This window comes from Phaethon aethereus, assembly GCF_964289735.1.
Source record: "Phaethon aethereus genome assembly, chromosome: Z".
NCBI lineage: Eukaryota > Metazoa > Chordata > Aves > Phaethontiformes > Phaethontidae > Phaethon > Phaethon aethereus.
This window is the reverse complement of record NC_138577.1, coordinates 28,474,681-28,487,619: the sequence shown is the minus strand read 5'-3', so window position 1 is coordinate 28,487,619 and position 12,939 is coordinate 28,474,681.

The window sequence follows — 12,939 nt, the reverse complement described above, 5'->3', positions numbered from 1 at the left end:
GACCAAAGACAGCTGACAGTACTTGAGATCTGGCTTTTAGTATTTTCAGTCTTTGCACTGCATGCAGCTGTAACATGCATTCATCAGTTGCGCAGGTCAAGGGCTTGGGGTGACAGATGGTTTGCAGGAGTTGAGAATTCAACTTAAATGTTAGTGGGAAGTAGAAGGCACAGGAATGCTACTTATATACTTTCTGAATTAGAAAATTTGGAACGAGACATAAAACTTGCAATTTAGTTTTCAGTCATAGAGAATCCCAGAATCATCGAATCAAGAGAGTAGTTTGGGCTGGAAGGGACCTTCTAAGGTCATTCCATAACAACCATGTTTTTGCATCTCAAAAAGAGCAGATTGGTTTTTGCTTAGCTCTGCTTATTCTAAAGCTCTTTTCAGATGCTTCTATGTACCTCCCCACACTGTCGTATTTCAGATGTGGTCACAGCTGTCTCCTGCTGCCTGAGCAGACGGTACCGCTTGCCATTGTTACGGGTTCATTTCCCCCACTTCCCCAGCTTCAATTTTGTTGTCTTGGCATTACTGCATCCCAGCAGTCCACCTCTTCGTTCGGCATAAGCGAATTTATTCATACGATAAATGATTCAAATACATAGAAGATTTAGTCAGAAAACTGCTCTGAGGGCTGATGGAAGGACTGGGTCTTCAGGGGAAATGTAAATGCCTTCTGCTTTCACTATTCTGGCACCCTTAAGAGGAGGGCTTTTGGAGGACCACTTGTGGGGGATTTAACAATGAGATCCCAGGGTACAGCTTTGTAATGTGAGTCATCTTATGGAACAATTATTTCATCTCACACTGATCCAACCCTCTGCATGGAAGTGGTGCAAAAGGGGCAGTGGGACCCCACGGCCAGGTGTGGAGACAGTAGGACAATCCCCTTCAGTGTTAAGCTGCTCTTGGGTTGAATTAAGAGTACTTCTACACTCCTGTTTGAATTAAGCAAATTTTTGCCCCTTGCAATGCTATGCACCTCAACATCATTGCAGTTGTTGGAACAGGATGGCACGAGTATTAGCCAGAAAAAGTAAGACTGCTTTTATGGTTCCCAATGGGTCCTGCAAACTGTTACTAGTCTCCAAGCCCTTCCGCTTCCTCCAAGGAGAAGGGAGAGAAGAGCCGCTTAAAGCTTCAACCCCAAGCTAAAAGGAACAAAATTGTCCCAGTAAGGACCAGTTTCTTCATTATGACTTTTGAGCAAGAGGCTTTTTGGAAAAAGTTCATAAACCCTCTGCTCATCCCTGATGAGCCCCTAGACACATAGCAGCCCGTGTGCTGAGCAGAATTATGCTAAGTCACAGCTGGCAGCAGCAATGTGGGGTCAGGCAGCGAGAGCCGCTGCTGTGATGAAGAGGGTCAGTGGAGCCATCTCATCAGCTGAATTTACTAGGGATTGAGTGCAGCCTAATTCCTCTGTGGCAGGGGCTTGCTTGCACATGAGCTATGGGTGAATCAGAGAAGAATGACTCAAATGATCTTTATTCCAACAAAAGTTTTATAAAACCTCATAAATCACTCCTTTTGGCTTGGCTAGTTACGTTTTTCTTGATGCTGCTTTAACTGCAAGGACAACTGTTAAACTGTATGAGTTTTAAAGAAGAAATCTTTTTGTGCAAAGACTGGAGACCAAGCAAAAAAGGAAGAAAATGCTACAAAGCACATTCAGATGCTGAAACACACAAAGCCTTGGCACAGTTTGGGGTCCTGGCATAAAGGACTTGCCATCCTAATCTTGGGCTAACCATGGGCTGAGCCACTGCTCCAATGGGTCACTCCTCTGCCATTCCTCTCCCACAAGAGCCAACTAATGCTGCATTAGTAGACACCACTTCCAAGGAAGATACCTGAAGATCACCTGGAAGTTCTGCATTGCTTCTGAGCCAGAAAAAACTGTGAGCAATCCTCTTTTCTGCAAGCTATCCTCAAGAAAGACAACTGCATTGAAGCTACTTATACGCTGGCTGTGCAAGATGGTGCTTGCACAGCCAACCTCGCTACTGCCACTTTGTCCTGCAGATGCAAACATCTTGGTTTTAGCTTCTCTCAGAAGGGAAATTTGTCATCTTCAAACATGAAGGCAGTATTTTTTTCTCATTGTTTACTGACACTTTTCCTGCTGACTTTGAGTCTGCAAGTAGTTCATGAATCTAGGAAGCGCTTTCAAGTTTTACATGCAGAGGAAACTTGCTGTGTGGCTTTCTCCAAAGTCCCTCAGCTTTAGGAATGATGTCTAATTACAGGCATTTTTTTCATTTGTGTAATCAGACTGTCTGAAAAATCAATAGAAAATTGAACACCACAATATGGTCTAATATTTTCAAGTTACATTAAAGACCAATAAAAATACAGCAATGCCAGACAAAATCTTTTCTAGCTATTGTAAAATTGTTTTTGCCTGACATCTAAAAAGCAGATTTTCAGAAGATAAATGATATTATCCTGAAAGCCTCAGTCTCTGCCATTTGCTTTTATTTCAGTTCAAAAGAGACTTGAAGTGCTAGTGCAACTGGGTACACGAAACTTGATGCACTATCAGTAAATAAATTTATAACCTCTTCAGATTTGGTATCCAACTACAGATCTCAAAGAGCTGCATAAGACACCACCGTGATGACAAGTGCTTTGCTATGGAGCGGTTCCTCCAAGCTCTGACTTACCAGCCAGGTCCATCAGGAAGACACCACCTTTCTCACTCAACAGCAGTGTAGAGTGTGTCAAGCACGGTGGGGTAATCCCACCCTACAACATCAGTTCCTCCTCGTGAAGATGAGAAACGAAGCTGCCTGGGGTTGTGGGAAGACACTAGGAGACCCCAACAGAACAGGTGATGTGTCCAGCAGCCAGAAATGTCATTAATTGCTTTCCACCAAAAGCCATTCAAGAAGAATTTAGTTATTGCCAGTGATGACTTACAGATACGAACCTGGCGCTGTGCTTGCAAGGGTGCCTTGAGTACGTGGAGTATCTGCGTTAACCTGCGCTCGCTAGCAAAGGAAGCCCAGCATCTCCAAAGCCAGTCGCAGCTGCTGGGCCGGCGCGGAGCAGCGCATGCAGCACGTGCGACAGCACCCGGAGCTGCTCAGGGCAGCACAGCAGTGCAGCAGTTTGACATGCCTGCCTGTTTGGCCTGGGAAGTGTGGACGGGGCTGCCTTTCAAATCCCGGTGGTTATTGCTGCGTTTACGTCTCAGCCTTGGCACCCCGACACGCAAGCTGGCAAAGTCCCTGGGCTGTCAGCACGGCGTCCGCTCTCGTAAGGCGTGCGCGCTTTTCCCTTAGCAAGGCAGGTAGTTCTGCCTGGGGCAAAAGCTCTGGGGTCTCCCCCAGCACAGCAATCACTGCCGCGGGTGCACGGTCACAGCGACGCGGTGGGTGTACGCAGCGTGCGTGGGATGGACTGTATCACCTCAAAACGCAGGGCAGGTCTCTCAGTGAAGCGCAGCTGCGTGGTATCCCGAGCGGCCAGGGAATTAACACTTGGTACAGACAGGCCAGAAGGAGGAGAAGAGCTCTCCTGTGGCGATGCAGCTCATTCACCCATCCAAGGCAGAGCCCCTTTCCAGGTGCCAGGCTGTGGCATAAGGCAGAGCGTGGCCAGGAGGGAAACTTGTAGGGCCAGCCCAGAGCCCACCGTCCCAGCTCAGCAGCACACAGAAAGCATTCAGCTCCTCTCCAGTTTCAGCCCTGAAGAAGTTGGGTAAAAGGTGAAACACAAAACTTGCCTCTGAAATCAGAATAATCTATATAAAGGTTTTTGACTGGCAGGAAGATTTCTTAGACTGTGATGTGATGTCATGTGCATGTCTAATAAGGGATTTGATTGACAGACCAACAATTATTAGACGTGTCTTTAGGGATAATTAAGTCTGTTGAACAGCACTGTATTATTTGAAGAAAAAAGGGGTCACATTTTCGATTTTGTCTTTCTTCTGCCACATGATATGGCGTAAGAGATGATGTTTCATTTGTCATCTGGTAATCTGGTTTCTAGGCTAGCTCCATCCACATACTTTCCCCTGAGCTGGGGTATGGTGGGTTACAGGCCCTAGGCAGCTATCTGAGAGAGCACATGAGTGACCCTCACCAGATACATTAACAAAAACTCACCCCCCCACCCCCCACCCCCCTCCAAAAAAAAAACCAAACCCAAATTTGTCCTTTTTAAATACCAACTCTCAGCCACCTGCAATCAGTTGTGTACGAGGGGCAACTCCCAAGGAAGAGAACTGCAGCTGCATACACTTATTTTGCCCTCACAGGTAGATTCTCAGCTGATGTAAACCAACAGAGCCTATTGCACTTAGTGGCATAATTTTGCAACAGCTGAGGATATGTGCTTGAGACTTTAAGTTAGCCTTCAATGGAAAGCTGTGTTTCTGTTAGCTGGTTGGCTAAATAAGGACATGTCTGTAAAACTGCAAATGTTGCAACAAGGTGGTTAAGAGGAGGACAGGTATTTGGGGGAAAATCAGTGGAAAATGCTCCTGCGATACATTTATGTGTACATACATTTATGTGATACATCCTGCTTTAAATTCTAAGCTGTCATCTCAGGTACTGGTTGACTTCATGGGCTGTGGAGCAAATTATCATAGTTTAGCTCTCAAATACCCATCTGTGGAGTCTGCCTTAAAACTCCATGTATTGCTCTGACTCTACATTCCCAGCAATCGCATGAACCCGGAAAAACACTATGTGGAAACACAGAATAAAGCTATAGCACGAAAAAAATGTGGGTAGAACATCTTGCAAAGAGCAAAAGAGCAACTGAACCATCTGAAGCATTAGTTAAGGTTGTGTTTTGGGAGCTGAAAAATGGCAAGAAGTTGGGAATGCTGCAGAAAGATGCAGGTTCCCCAGCTCCTGCTGGGGTCATTGAGTGGCAGCAGCAAATAGGTCCCTGTGGCTGAGGGACACCACAAAGGGTGGCTGGCCAAGATGCAGGGTTGGAGAGCTCCATACCATTAACGCATTGGCTAGGTGAAACCAAAGCTCTTTTTGCCCTTGTGTTAATGACCTAATTCTGCAGTTTTCACTCAGGGGAAATTCTTTTGCAATTTGTGATGCCCCAGGAATTCTATTAGACGAAGAAGAATCATCAGCCTTTGAAAGCCAAGTATGATTTCTGTTTGAACTGAAAAAGCCTGTTGGAATACCCTAGATAAAGGTGGTCTGTGACATTGCTATCAAAGGTGAAGCTGTCTTTAGACTTCAAGAGGTTGAACAACGCTGACCAGGTGATCTCAAAGTCCTTCAATGTTTATGATTTTTACACCGACACAAAATATTCCAGTACTTTCACCTAAAAGTGTTTGGAGTCTAACTGATCAAAGTGTTTGGCACTGCAGCCTGTACAGTACTAAGGATAACTGGTAAGGAATCACATGCATGTGAAAAATAAAGGACGAAGTGGCAGGAACACTTGAAAGGACAAATATACCATTACGCTGGGTGTGCTGGCATTTCTTATCTGACTCATATTGACTAGTTCAATTATGTAACACTCCACTCTGAAATGGGTCCATTACTGTGATGCCTAACACTACCAGAGATGATTGTGTTGAATCACAGTTTTTCCCTGGATGAGAAAGCCTCAGTCAAGGAGATAGTCACTTCAGCTGAGACATACTTGTCCTTGAATAGGAAAAACATCTTAAAATATCACTTATCAAAGTGGTGCTTTGTCAAAGATAGAGTTTGTTCTTCATAGTGACCCAGATCTAACGAATTTTGGAACGTGACATGTGTAAATACTAAGATTTCTCAATACATCTGAAAATTACATTCTGTGTAACAAAGTGACCTCAGCATTGAAAATAAAGTGACAGATGTTCTAGTAAGCCAGAGTTGAACAGGAAATTTGGGAGAGGAGGAACAAGAGCTGTTGCTTGCGGCAGGGTCACTGGGAGAAGGGTGCAGTGGTGAAAGATGCTGCAGCACTGTGTCCACTGCCAATCCAGCACAGGACCTGACCTTGGCCTTGAGGGATATGGTTCCAAGCAAAGTCCGACCACAATAGCTATGCCATGTTTTGTAAAGGAGATTGGTCTTTTGCAAGGATGCTGGGACTCATCAGAGTAGCTGCTGCAGCCAGCAACGGCAAACACAACCCACTTTGGTCCATAGACATGGACCAAAGGAGTCATCTACCAAGGTCCCTTGCCTGGGAGCCACAGTGACACCTGCATGTGGCTCTGGTGTTGAGGTCTTCCTGCAGCAGCCCTCAAGAGGGGAGGTACCATGTGGGGGATCCACAGAGGAGGCAGGCCCATGCTAACATTAAACAGCTCAGCAAATGTCTGGCACCTCTCCTAAAACCAGAGCGATGGCACGCACCTTCACTGGTTGCCCCATCCCACATCTCTCCTTCCTGGGAGAAAACTTTTCTCTGTTCCCACTTCTTGGCTCTGACTGCTTTGTGTAGATGCTGAGTTGAGTCACAGGCAGAGCTGGTAGTGATAACCACCCTCAGGGTAATCTCAGTGTCCCAATATAATATTTACTTGATTATTTGTAAACTGCTAAACTGTGAGCTTTACAGTTGTTGCTCTTATTCAATGCCATAAATAGCGTTAATGCAACACTTATCATCAAGCCTGCATGATGCTGATAGGCTTTCAGTTCATAGATCACATGCGTTTGTCATTTCTCTAAACCACTCAACGTGACAAATCACACATCTCCTCTGTCAAACTGCCCTGAGTTAACAAGCTACGCTTACTTCACCTTACAGAAAGTTCAGCTCTATTTAAAGCCAATTTAGACACACACAAAGAAGTAAGAGAAGTGTCATTACAGAGAGATGTATGTCACAGCTCGGAAGATGCTTGCCATACCCAGCACAGAGCTGGGGCAGACAGGTAGCAACAGAAGTCAGTGAAGGAGATGCTCACTCACCACAGAGGGAGGAGTCCTGGGCTCAGGTTGGATCATGGGCTCTTGGGAAACCTGCCTGACACTGAAACCCACACAAGAGTAAAGGAATGAAGCACAAAATGTCATCTCAGACTTGGTGTTTCTGCTGCTGGGAATGCTCTGCTTCAGCTGTCATTGCAACTCTTGGTTCCTGTAAAAGGAACATATCAAACCCGTGACAGAGCCAATTTCGTTACTTTATCTGTGTTGAACTCTACCTTTCCTATTGTATGTCCATAACCTAGCTGCTTAAACTGTGTTTCCAGTAATTAGCTGATGCCTTTTGTAGCATGTGTGGTTACCCATCTATAACTGCCATGGCAAAAATCAAACTAATTTCTCACATGCCACAAACAGTCCCCAAACGTAGTGATGATCACAGCCACAGTTATGGTCCCCAGCGATCTGACAATCACAGTTTGGGTCCTCTGGACAACGGGGACTTTGGAGATCTTAATAAGCTCCACATTTATTTTTCTGGGTCTGTGCTATGAGTTGCCTCCTGGCTGGATCTTGGGCAGGGCAGTGACCCATTGCAACGAGATGCGGTGGTGGGTGCATGTGCTGGATACACAGGGTGATTTGGCAGCAGGTATCTTGATAATTAATTTGGTCTTATCAGCAATGATAACACGAAACATGGTGTAACTTCTTAGTGGAGAGAGGACCTGATGGTTACTGATGGGATGTGGCTGCCGAGTCCCTCAGGACTGGCTGAAGTATTCGGTAAAGGTTTGTGAGTGCCAAGTATGGATTTAGTTACCCAAATGATTTCTGTGGTGACGTATGGGATGAGGGAACTGGACCAGAAGCAGCAGCTCCATACACATGTGGCTTTAGCTTTTCAATCTCTCACACGGCTTTTGAAGCAAAGTCTTGTGTGAGTCTGTATCAAGGACATGGTTTCCTAATGACTTTCAGGGTGTGATTTGCCGTACAGCCTCCCCTTTGCTTCCTTTTCTGTGGTGTTATTTCAGACCAATAACTGATTGCTAGCATGCAATTTAGCAAGGATGGAACCAAAAATTCAGACTTCACTGTAGCATTTAGCCAGCTGAACATGAGCTGGCACTGTGCCCAGGTGGCCAAGAAGGCCAACAGCATCGTGGTCTGTATCAGGAATACTGTGGCCAGCAGGAGTAGGGAAGTGATTGTGCCCCTGTACTCGGCACTGGTGAGGCCGCACCTTGAATCCTGTGTTCAGTTTTGGGCCCCTCACTACAAGAAGGACATTGAGTTGCTGGAGCGTGTCCAGAGAAGGGCAACGAAGCTGGTGAGGGGTCTGGAGCACAAGTCTTATGAGGAGCGGCTGAGGGAACTGGGGTTGTTTAGCCTGGAGAAAGTGAAGCTGAGGGGAGACCTTATGACCCTCTCCAACTACCTGAAAGGGGGTTGTGGCGATGAGGGTGCTGGTCTCTTCTCCCAAGTAACTAGCGATAGGATGAGAGGAAATGGCCTCAAGTTGCACCAGGAGAGGTTTAGACTAGCTATTAGGAAAAATTTCTTTACTGAGTGGTCAGGCATTGGAACAGGCTGCTGAGGGAAGTGGTGGAGTCACCATCACTGGAGGGGTTCAAAAAACATGTAGACGTGGCACTTCAGGACATGGTTTAGTGGGACTGGTGGTGTTGGGTTGACGGTTGGAGTTGATGATCTTAAAGGCCTTTTCCAACCTTAATGATTCTGTGATTCTGTGATTTGTGACACTTCAGAGCCATTAGATTTCTTTCTTGCCTTAACCTGCGTTAACTGATCCCACTGTTCAGGAATGATATACTGATCAGTCTGTATAATATTGTATATTGTTGGTCTGTAGCTCAACAATCTGAAACCAGCTGAATGGCATATGTGTATAATAAAATATAAGTGATGTGCAGCAATCCCCTATCCTGCAAAGACATGGACATCGGTGTGAGACCTGCAGCCACACGACAAAAATCAAGGACTGGCTAGTACTATGTCTCCCAGACGCCATGCAGAAAAGGAAAAGCTAGTCCCTGAATTAATTCTGAGCTACACTGGGGATGTGCGTAAGGGAAATAAATGTAGCTCTGCAGAATATTTAGCAGCTGACACGATAGGAAGTTCAAAATCCAGCCAGACATCTCACACTGTGCATCACCCCACACTGCATCTCTTCACCCAGCGCTGAGCAGCAGTGAGAAATGAGCATCAACAGCTGAGGATGGAGTGCCCAAGGCAGGAGAAATCCTCTTCGCTTGAGCAGTCGGTGGTGTAGCACTGCAGACTCGCTGCTGCTCCTATCAGCTCAAGAAACCACCGGGCACAGACAAGCAGAAGGTCCCTGGTGGGGTGTGCAGCACCTGGGCTGCTCCCTGTGGTGTGGAGTCAGTGTCTGCATGGGGTTGTGTCTACACAGGAAAATTAACTCTCAAGGTCCCAGTGACAGAAGGAGGTTGCGTCTACTCTGGCTGCTTGGCCCACAGTCAGGCTGCAGCTGAGGAGGGATGTGCTCCGGAGAGGAAGAAACAGTGAGTTTAAAATACAGTCTAAAAGACAGCTGTGGTTTTCAACACGTAGCTGGTAGGAAGTCCAGGAGCTGTGGTTTGTACAGGCTCTGTGGAGTCAGCAAGCCTCAAGGTTTGTCCCTTCACTTGGGTGCGGGGTGCGATGTGCTGTGAGTGAAATTTCCACGCTGAGAGGAGGCAATGGGGGCCACAGCCTGCAGCGTGTTTGTGGTGAAGCACATGCTGAAATAAAAGAGTCTTCTGCACGAAATAAAGCATGGCAGGGTGCTGTGTTAATGAGCTGGGGACTCGAAGAGACCCTTTTCAGAGAGCAGAAAGGGTTTATAACACCTAGCCCTTCCTTCATGCAGGGAGGGACCCCTAAGCAGTGTCTGTAGGTCAAGCACTGCTCGCTAAGAAATCTCACTACCAAGAGACACATGATCTTCCTGTACCAACTACCTTACCTTTGAGGAGAAGAAACTGCATTTACCACCTGTATTACAGCACAGAGCACCACTTGATCACCATGGGGGAGGGTAAATGGGGTTTGTTTCACTACTCTTTAATCAGCTGTATTTTCTCCACCTCTCACCGCAGCTGGGATATCTTCTCTGCTGTAATAGCTGACAAGACACCTACAGGCTCCGAGCATGAGGTGGAGGAATTCCACCGCGGGGCAGGTGGGTCCTCCCAAGCACATATCTGAATGGCACAAAAAACCCACCCACGAGCACTGCTTTAACAGCCTGGGGCTCTGCAAAGTCTGGGGTGCCCCAGCAATACCCCCCTGAGCTGTAGCAGAGCGGAGTGGGTGATGCCCTGCATGCAGCCCAGCCTCTCACCAGCACGACGGCACCCCGTCGCTTCTGCTGGGGAAAGGGGCTGCTCCCAGGCTGAGTTGCAGCTGCTAGTGGAGTCAAGGCCTGGTAGCATGAGAGCAAGTGGATTATCTAGCCCCTAGCACAGTCAGGCTGGGAATGCATTTTGCTGTGTTATACAATATGATATTAATGAAAAATTGTCCTGCAAAGTGTTAACATGACTCAACCCCATGAAATAAAAAATGACACCTTTCTCATTTGCCCAAGGGTCTGTCTCGCACTGAAGGTGCTTTTACCTTCTGATATGTTGCAGGGATGCTTTGAACCCTGTCTAAACAGCTGATTTTTCTTTGCTTTGTTAGTTGCAATCTTATCTCGTAAAGGGCTCAGTCTCTGCCTTACACAAAAGCAGTGCTGGAGCGGGCAAACTGAGGTGCAGCAGGGAAAGGGACTTGTGATACCCTGTGAGGACACAGCAGCGTTGAGTGAGGAGGTGGTCCCCCATCCTCTCTCACCCTCTCACAACCAAATTTGGACTGGGAGATGAGCCCATCCATCCCCTGGGACTTGTCCCCTTTGTGGGTCTATCTTCCCAGGCTCCATCTGATTCAGGTGTGGAGGCACTGCAAGGCAGAGCCTCTGCCACCAGCAGCAGCTGCACCTCTCTGCATGTGGTTCCCTATGCCCATCGCAAATACTTGCCTTCCACAGGCATCAGAGCTGCACAAAGGTAAGTGTGCAAGAGTTTGGGGGCTGAGGGCAGCCCTGTGTTTGAGGACACAGGGAATTACCCCAGGCACCGGGAGGCTTTGCAGTGAGGCTGGGCAGGATGTCATTGTGCTTCATTGGCTCCCGCTGAGCCCAGAGCAGAAATGCAAAGCGCAAGATGACGCAGAGTAGATGACAGGTTGTCTTAGCACCCCTGTGAAAACCAAGCTCCACTTCCACAGCAAGGGATGTCTGAGTTTAGCTTTTGCACTGATGTTATACAGAATATTTGTAATGCTGAAAGCAAACTCCTGCAGGTGTTGCATGGAAATGCAAAGCCCCCATAGGTCCCGTGCAAGTAAGAAATTGCAACAGACATGGAGGTGGCTCCTATCCTCCCTCCTACCACCTTGTTGGTTGGAGAAGGACAGTCCCCGCACCTCATTTTCTGGGATGTCCTCCAGCCCCTGGGGCTACCTGCTGGTTTGGGCACCTCCAACAGCGAATGCTGTCCTAGCCCAGACCTCAGCTATTCATGGGCAAGAGTTTAAAATATGTTGATATCACTATTTGTATGTTTTATTCGGAGTAAATCACCTCACAGTTGGTTTAATAGTCATATTGATTTAGCTGCAGTGTCATTTGTCCTTCACTCATTTTTGGACCTGAATTTAACCAAATCTTCAGTAACTGGACAAATTCTCACACAATCAAACACGCTCTCTCCTTTACTGAAGATATTCAAAGACTCATCATCTGAGGTCTAGGCTGGGGGCTGGCAGGGCAAACTGAGACATCCCAGCCAGAATTTGAACTGTGTTCTGCAAAGTGCCTTGAAGGTAGGGAGTGGAGGGGTCATGCTGTAATTCTAACTTTCCTCATCTCTTCAGAAAGCGAATGTGTGATAAGAAAAGCAAATGAGGCTGGGCTCCCCTGCAGCCCCTCCCAGTACCACAGGATTCTGGTGATCTCCAGGGCACCTCTCACCACCCTGATTAACCTCCCAGCCATCCTCTAATTCAAGTTGGGACTAAACCCTATAGTTTTCCAAGAAAACTTGTAATTCCTGAATGACTTCAATGGATTTCAGATTCCGAAATCCCTTGGATAACCCTCTGATAATCCTTGCCTAAAATCACAGTATTTAAGCAATTCAAGGCAAGTACATGAAGATGAATTAATTCAGTCTTGGTTCATGCAGTAATTAACCACTCAGTTCTGCAAACCAGTTTTAACAACATTTGAATGCAACTTGATGTCAAAGTTCAAAAATAATATTTTCCATTTCCTTAGTACTTTTTATGTTCTTGAAACATATATATAGCAAATTCACAGATACAGCAAATTCACAGAAGTGCCACGCAGATATGTAGCAATATTATAGTTTATGTCAAAGTAAACCATAAGGATAAGAATTACAGCATAATAAGGTCAGAGCCACAGGTGTATAGAGAGAATAGTTTTTACTTACTTGTTGTGCAACCAACAAGTTGGGTGAAACAGCAAGAAAATGTTTCTGTCCACAAGGCCTAACAATAAAATCAGAAGTAGCAAACTTAAAGCTTTGCAGGTCCAGATCATATTATTTCTAAATTTTGCTGAACCAAAGTGATAATTTGACAGGGAAGCATAGAACAGGAGACATTAGCAAGAAGCCTGAGATAGGGAAAGGGTAGTGATTGTCTGTAGAGTATTGATGGTTCATCCCAGGTCAGGGGAAAGCAAGAATATACCCCCAAACTAATACCTCTGCTGAGTTCCTGAATTTTAGTACTCTGTGGAGTTAGGAATTTTCATTCCCAGGTTCATCTTTTGAAGGTCTTTCTCAGGTTTCCCTGGAGGATCAGGGCTGGAGCAGTATCAGGTGTGCTGTGGGGAATACACCCTCGGGAGTCCCAAGTTTTCCTAACTTCTGTACAAAAGCTGTGTCTGGTGGGGAGAGCTGTCTGGTTTTGCCTCTGTGTTTGCTGCAGAGCCCTTGTGCCCCAGCTGCAGGAGCAGGACCTGGAG